Source organism: Convolutriloba macropyga, unplaced genomic scaffold, assembly GCF_964194025.1.
Source record: "Convolutriloba macropyga unplaced genomic scaffold, txConMacr16.3 SCAFFOLD_2646, whole genome shotgun sequence".
Classification (NCBI taxonomy): domain Eukaryota; kingdom Metazoa; phylum Xenacoelomorpha; order Acoela; family Convolutidae; genus Convolutriloba; species Convolutriloba macropyga.
Genome location: NW_027449924.1, coordinates 1 through 7,500, shown reverse-complemented (window position 1 = coordinate 7,500; position 7,500 = coordinate 1). Strand labels below are relative to the sequence as shown.

General features: G+C 42.2%; 1 non-coding gene and 1 pseudogene across 1 annotated transcript in view; both read right to left on the bottom strand.

Moving 5' to 3' along the window:
• Positions 1-498, bottom strand: part of LOC142355430 (large subunit ribosomal RNA) — a 3,522-nt gene extending 3,024 nt beyond the window's left edge. Inside the window, exon 1 of the ribosomal RNA XR_012761207.1 lies at positions 1-498. This exon is cut by the window's left edge and continues 3,024 nt beyond it. This is a non-coding gene — a ribosomal RNA (large subunit ribosomal RNA).
• Positions 499-2,181: 1,683 nt separating this feature from the next.
• Positions 2,182-2,333, bottom strand: LOC142355428 (5.8S ribosomal RNA; annotated as a pseudogene).
• Between the last annotated feature and the right edge of the window lie 5,167 nt (positions 2,334-7,500).

Genomic DNA, 7,500 nt, shown 5'->3' with positions numbered 1-7,500 from the left:
TGCCAAAAGACGACAACTACACTACTCGGTAGCCGAGAATATAATATCAAGGCATTGAGTATGGTAACGCTCACTCCAGTTCCCCTTCAACAGTTTCACGTACTTTTCACTCTCTCTTCAGAGTGCTTTTCAACTTTCCCTCACGGTACTTGTTTACTATCGGTCTCGCTTTATAATTAGCTTTTGGAGAGACATATCTCCAGCTTCGAGTTGCACTTTCAAACAACTCTACTCATAGGAATGAGCCATTATGACTGGTATCGAAAATGACCTTTACAGGATTTTCACCTTCTTTGATGCTACTTTCCAGTAGACATCAGGACAAATTCACCAGTCTAGCATCAAACCATACCGGACACCGAGAAATGTTGCCATTTCTCTCCCCGATGAGCTTTTCCCTGTTCATTCGCCATTACTAAGGGATTCTCAGTTGATTTCTTTTCCTCCCCTTACTGATATGCTTAAGTTAAGGGGGTTCTCTCGCCCAATTCAGGTTATGTAGTTGATTGTCTCTTAATTGGTTCACTGACCAATATGAGACAGAAACCGATTCAGCAGTTTTGTTCGCTACTACTATCAAACACAGGTCGAAGTTTCCATTCAGTCATTAATTCCAACTTTCAAATGTTGTTGTTTCAGCTTTCGCTTACTAGAAGCAACATAATACTCGCTGCAATACAGACCTCGGGAAACCCTCACCGTGAATAAGGTTCACTCACATATTTCACTACATTTTGCGTGGGATTGGAGATGAGGCTACTCGTTCTTGCTCAGTACTAGGCTGAAAATTAACGAAACTTCGTTACAAACGTTCACATGTTGATGTTTCCGCTTTCGCGTACTCGAAACAACATAATACTAGTCTTTGTAATTTAGTTTCATAATTTCAACTGTTCTCATGCAGAATTTTTGCTCATTCTTATCCCAAATTTTGACCTGGCTACTAGTTACACTCCTTGTACTTATTGCAAAATGACCACAAATTTCAACAGCTTTCACATGTTGCTGTTTCGGCTTTCGCTTACTACAGTCAACATAATACTCGTTGCAAAATAAGTGCTCGGCATCTGCAATTTTCCAAAGACGAAGTTTCGCCAGTTCAATTTTCGCTCGCCAATTATGGCTACTAATTCACACGGTACTGAGCTCAACAACATTAAATTTGTTCAGCAAGACTTTCACATGTTGATGTTTTGGCTTTCGCCTACTAGAAGCAACATAATACTCGTCTTGTTAGCTCATTCAATGAGAATAGCTTTTCCCGTTGAGAATTTTTGCCTTCAATTGGCGTTGTAGTGAGTTTGGCTACTCAGATCACCAAATACTTGTGACAATTCGAACCAGAAATGTTTTCAATTTTCACATGCTGATGTTTCGGATTCAACCTACTAGAAGCAGCATAATACTTGTATTCAACAATTTCTGTATCAAATCCCAGTTTTCTCTGGTGCATCTTTGCCAAACTATTCCAAACTGCCTGAGTCTGAATACCAATTACAGGTACTAGTAAATGCACGTTACTAAGGACTATATAGTTCTAGGTTACTGTACACAACGACGTTCACATGTTGATGTTTCAGCTGCCGCTTACTAGAAACAACATAATACTTATCGTGCATACCTTTCCATAACTTGTCCTTTTCAGATGCATTAGTTTCCCTTTGTCTTGGCTTCTACAGTCAGACTGGCTACTAGTAACAGCACAGTACTAATCACATATCGTTCTACAGTTTGCAGACAACTTTCACATGTTGATGTTTCAGCTTTCGCCTACTAGAAACAACATAATACTCGCTGTATACATTTGTAGTTCTCTATGTAACTTTCATGTGAAGAAGTTTCGCCAGTCTTTTTGACTGTCTCAAATCTGAGTCATGCTTAGGCTACTAGTTGCTTCATAGTACTTATCGCCTCGAGATCATTGAACAAAACTTGATTTTCACATGTTGCTGTTTCAGCTTCCGCTTACTAGAAACAACATAATACTAGTCTCATTAAGTTCCGTCTCTTTGCAATTTTCTTATGAAGAAAATTCGCCATCACAATGACTCCAGCAGTTCTTGATCAAGGAATGCAATCATTGATCAGAATGCTATTATTTGAATCGGTTCTGCTTTAAGTGTTCCAATTTTATTGGAAGCACCAACAATAGAACATCAATGTGTTCAATCGAGAGTTATATAACCCTGAATCGGACGCAGTCAACAGCCGAAGCCGAGACCGCCTTTTGCGTTAGAGAGGTCGGTAAACAAATCTTGCGATTCATACCGAATTAACACATATAGCTGTGCTCCTCTTCGTAAAGCGAGCCAAGTGATCCCCTGTTGAAGGATGTATTTGGACCAATCTAGTAGCATTTGGTTTCCAACAAGCTCTCCCAAGTTAGCTTACTTATTGGGCTTTTCAACCAATTCGGTTGGCTACAAGCATCATCAAAGTACTAGCCACAGTTTGATCGCAAAATTCTACGACTTTCACATGTTGATGTTTCGGCTTGCGCTTAGCCTACTATAAGCAACATAATACTAGTCATATCATAGAGCGTGATCAGCTTGTGACGTTCTCATGATGAAGTTTCACCAACAGTGTCTCACTTCGAGCTTAAATCCAGCTACTAGTAACTACACAGTACTGACTGCAACGATAACTTTTATCTATACCTTTCACATGCTGCGCTTTCGGCCAGGGCCTACTAACGTCAACATAATACTCGATATAAACTTTTGTTCATGATGCAGCTTCCCCATGCAGAAGTTTCGCCTTCAAATGCTCTCTTGGCCATATGACGTAAGAAAAGGTTACTAGTAACATCACAGTACTAGCCACAGTTTGATTGCAAAATTCTACGACTTTCACATGTTGATGTTTCGGCTTGCGCTTAGCCTACTAGAAGCAACATAATACTAGTCATATCATAGAGCGTGATCAGCTTGTGACGTTCTCATGATGAAGTTTCACCAACAGTGTCTCATTTCGAGCTTAAATCCAGCTACTAGTAACTACACAGTACTGACTGCAACGCTAACTTTTATCTATACCTTTCACATGCTGCGCTTTCGGCCAGGGCCTACTAACGTCAACATAATACTCGATATAAACTTTTGTTCATGATGCAGCTTCCCCATGCAGAAGTTTCGCCTTCAAATGCTCTCTTGGCCATATGACGTAACACAAGGTTACTAGTAACATCACAGTACTAGCCACAATTTGATCGCAAAATTCTACGACTTTCACATGTTGATGTTTCGGCTTGCGCTTAGCCTACTAGAAGCAACATAATACTAGTCATATCATGGAGCGTGATCAGCTTGTGACGTTCTCATGATGAAGTTTCACCAACAGTGTCTCATTTCGAGCTTAAATCCAGCTACTAGTAACTACACAGTACTGACTGCAACGATAACTTTTATCTATACCTTTCACATGCTGCGCTTTCGGCCAGGGCCTACTAATGTCAACATAATACTCGATATAAACTTTTGTTCATGATGCAGCTTCCCCATGCAGAAGTTTCGCCTTCAAATGCTCTCTTGGCCATATGACGTAACACAAGGTTACTAGTAACATCACAGTACTAGCCACAATTTGATCGCAAAATTCTACGACTTTCACATGTTGATGTTTCGGCTTGCGCTTAGCCTACTAGAAGCAACATAATACTAGTCATATCATAGAGCTTGATCAGCTTGTGACATTCTCATGATGAAGTTTCACCAACAGTGTCTCATTTTGAGCTTAAATCCAGCTACTAGTAACTACACAGTACTGACTGCAACAATAACTTTTATCTATACCTTTCACATGCTGCGTTTTCGGCCAAGGCCTACTAACGTCAACATAATACTCGATATAAAATTTTGATCATGATGCAGCTTTCCCATGCAGAAGTTTCGCCTTCAAATGCTCTCTTGGCCATATGACGGAACACCAGGTTACTAGTAACATCACAGTACTAGCCACAGTTTGATTGCAAAATTCTACGACTTTCACATGTTGATGTTTCGGCTTGCGCTTAGCCTACTAGAAGCAACATAATACTAGTCATATCATAGAGCGTGATCAGCTTGTGACGTTCTCATGATGAAGTTTCACCAATAGTGTTTCATTCGAATTGGTTCTGCTTTAAGCTCTCCAATTGTTTTGGATGAACCAGTTTTGCCCTTCGAAGCCACTTTTGTGAGCTTTTGTGGGTCTTTACCAAGAGGATATACCTCAAGGCCTCTTTCAATTCCTTTAAGTTCTTTCAACTCCTTTACAGTTTCTAGGTTCACATAGCTGCAAACCTTATTTCTAGTTTTAAGTCTGGCCAACTTGGGGAGAGTTGGTGCAGACCGTGACCAATTCTAGTAGGATGCCACAACAAGAATGTGATCAACTTAGCTTGTCGATGAACCTGCCCCACATTCAAACAACTCTATCGCCTTTTCCTCGTATAGTTATATGCGAGGGCCTCTCATAGAGAGCGCTGTTAGCAACCTTTTCCACATAGACGATAAAGTTGTGAGTGTTTTGCACATGGCTGTTGTCATCACCACGTGACGAGTCAACTCAGCTTGACTCTCTACACTCCGACAAGCTTTGCACATACGCCTTTAGTTCAGTATGTGTCTTTAATCTGACTCCGGTGCCTCAAGCCGGAAAAATTGTCAGATTATGATCATTATCGGTTAGTCATCCCGATGCAAGATCGTATCGTACTGTCTTTGTCTACCTCCAGATTCCGAAGAACAGGAGGAGACTCTCCCAGACCTACATATCTGGGAGAATGTTCAGAGGGCGAGAAGCTGTGGATTACTCTCCCCTAAGAACTGACTAAACTTTACCCTCGTCCAAGGTAAGTTTATTTTAGCTAGCCTTCTATGTAAAGGATCTGAGGCTAAGCTGTGTTTTTTCGAGCCTTTGGCTCGGAGCAAGTTCAGTGGGCGCCCCGAGTAGCTCAACTCTTTCCCACTGAACAGCGCAACGCTCTGTCACTCGCTGGGATTTTTGCGTGTCGGTTCTAACCACGCGACTTGTGGACCTTTTTAGGCCTTTCTCATTCACAAGTCTATAGCTGGGCTTCTATAACCCAGCTTCTGAGATCTAGATAGCTGCAGTTCTGCTAGGCTGCTTTTGCTAACTAGTCTCCCTTTAAGCAGTCCCTTGCCATGACTGCTGAACTATGTATCCACACAAGTAGTTTTTGAGCTCGATACATAATTCGAGATTGGTTGCCAAGCAATCTCTAGCGACAGAGCGTCATGCGCACTACAGACATGGCCTCTACCAGCAGCCATGCCCGAAGGAATCAATCACTGATCCTTCCGCAGGTTCCCCTACGGAAACCTTGTTACGACTTTTACTTCCTCTAGACAATTAAGCTCGATCCGCTTCATCCCGTTGCCGGAGACCGAAGTCCCAACAGTAGGAATTTGCAATTCTTGCTTAACTATCCAATCAGTAGTAGCGACGGGCGGTGTGTACAAAGGGCAGGGACGTAATCCCTATGAGTTGTTGACTCATAAGTACCAGGAATTCCTGGTTCACGTCTGCAAGTTACAACAGACGATCCCCTTGAAGCGCTGTACTTTTCTCTGATTGCCCAGTCCATTTCGGACCAAGGGCTGAGTACTCAATCTAAAAGTACACAGTGTAGCGCGCGTGCAGTCCAGAACATCTAAGGGCATCACAGACCTGTTATAGCCTCACTTCATCTGCGGTATTTAATTCCGCATAGTTCCTCTAAGAAGTGTTTGAATTCACATATAGTGAATTTCATTATTTAGATGGAGAAGATCTCGTTCGTTATCGGAATTAACCAGACAGATCACTCCACTAACTAAGAACGGCCATGCACCACCGCCCATATAATCATGAAAGATATTCAATCTGTCAATCCTTAAGATGTCTGGACCGGGTGAGTTTTCCCGTGTTGAGTCAAATTAAGCCGCAGGCTCCACTCCTGGTGGTGCCCTTCCGTCAATTCCTTTAAGTTTCGATTTTGCAACCATACTTCCCCCGGAACCAATAAACTTTGGTTTCCCGGTTAATCTCTTGCCAAGTCAAGATCGACTTTGACAAATTGTAGGTTGGTATAGTTTATGGTCAGAATTACGAGGGTATCTAATCCTCTTCAATACTCTGACTTTCGTTCTTGATTAATGAAAACATTCTTGGCAAATGCTTTCGCAGTAGTTTGTCTTGCCACGATCCAAGAATTTCACCTCTAACGTAGCAATACAAATGCCCCCGTCTGTTCCTTTCAATCATTACCGCACTCAGCCAACCGGCATCAATCGAGTAGCGGGTCATTCTCCATTATTCCATGCTTTATTATTCGATCCCAAAGGATGCTTTGAACACTCTAATTTTCTCAGGGTGAAAACACCGTTTCCACAGTTCGTCACATTTAAGTGCAAACTATTTCTTCGATGCGAAGGATGAGCGGAACGAGTCAACAGATTTAACTGAAGACCATGTTGCCGTTCTACTCAAACAGATCCAACTATGAGCTTTTTAAACGCAGCAACTATTGCATACGCTTGTAGAGGCTGGTATTACCGCGGCTGCTGGCACCAGACTTGCCCTCTACTCGTTCATCAATGGAGCTTTTAAGTCCATTCCATTCTGATTACAAACCATAAAGGTTCATATCATTATTTCTAGTCACTACCTCCTCGTGCGGAGAGTGGGTAATTTGCGTGCCTGCTGCCTTCCTTGGATGTGGTAGCCGTTTCTAAGGCTCCCTCTCCGGAATCGAACCCTGATTCCCCGTTACCCGTCACAACCATGGTAGTCCGTTACACTACCATCATAGGTTGATAGGTCAGAAATTCGGAAGTTCCGTCCCCAAGCCGAAGCTATCTGGGATCTTTCAGTTACTAGGACTCATCACGGGATGTGTCTGTACTTAGCAAATCACCCGGTGTAGTCTTGTAAAAGTCTCCGACAGTGTCGGACAATCAGCATGCATTAGCTGCAGGATTACCGCAGTTATTCATTTAGCTTGCAAATCAACTAATAGATAGTAACTGATTTAATGAGCCATTCGCGGTTCCACTTTTTCAAGCTTCGCTTGCACATGCATGGCTTAGTCTTTCAGACAAGCATATGGCAACTGACAGGATCAATCAGTTTAATTGTACTTTGAACAATCTTTCGATTTGTTCGAATTTAGAAAGACATAGCCTTGCGGCCTCGTCAATCTTGCTTTGAGCTTTTTAAATCACGAAGAGTTTCAATGCATGCTTTGGCATGGCTACTAGTTACTACACAGTACTCTACACACTTAGAGTTACCCACGATTACACATTTCACATGCTGATGTTTCGGCTCGCGCGTACTAGAAACAGCATAATACTATGTGTACTGGTAGATAGCGCTCTGTGAGCATTTCCCATGAGCAGGTTTTGCCCTCCAAATCTCTGTTCTACTGTTACCAATACCGGCTAACAACTGTATCATACTAGGGAGAATTGACTCATGATTTAAAAACCAGATGTTCACATGTCGATGTTTCGG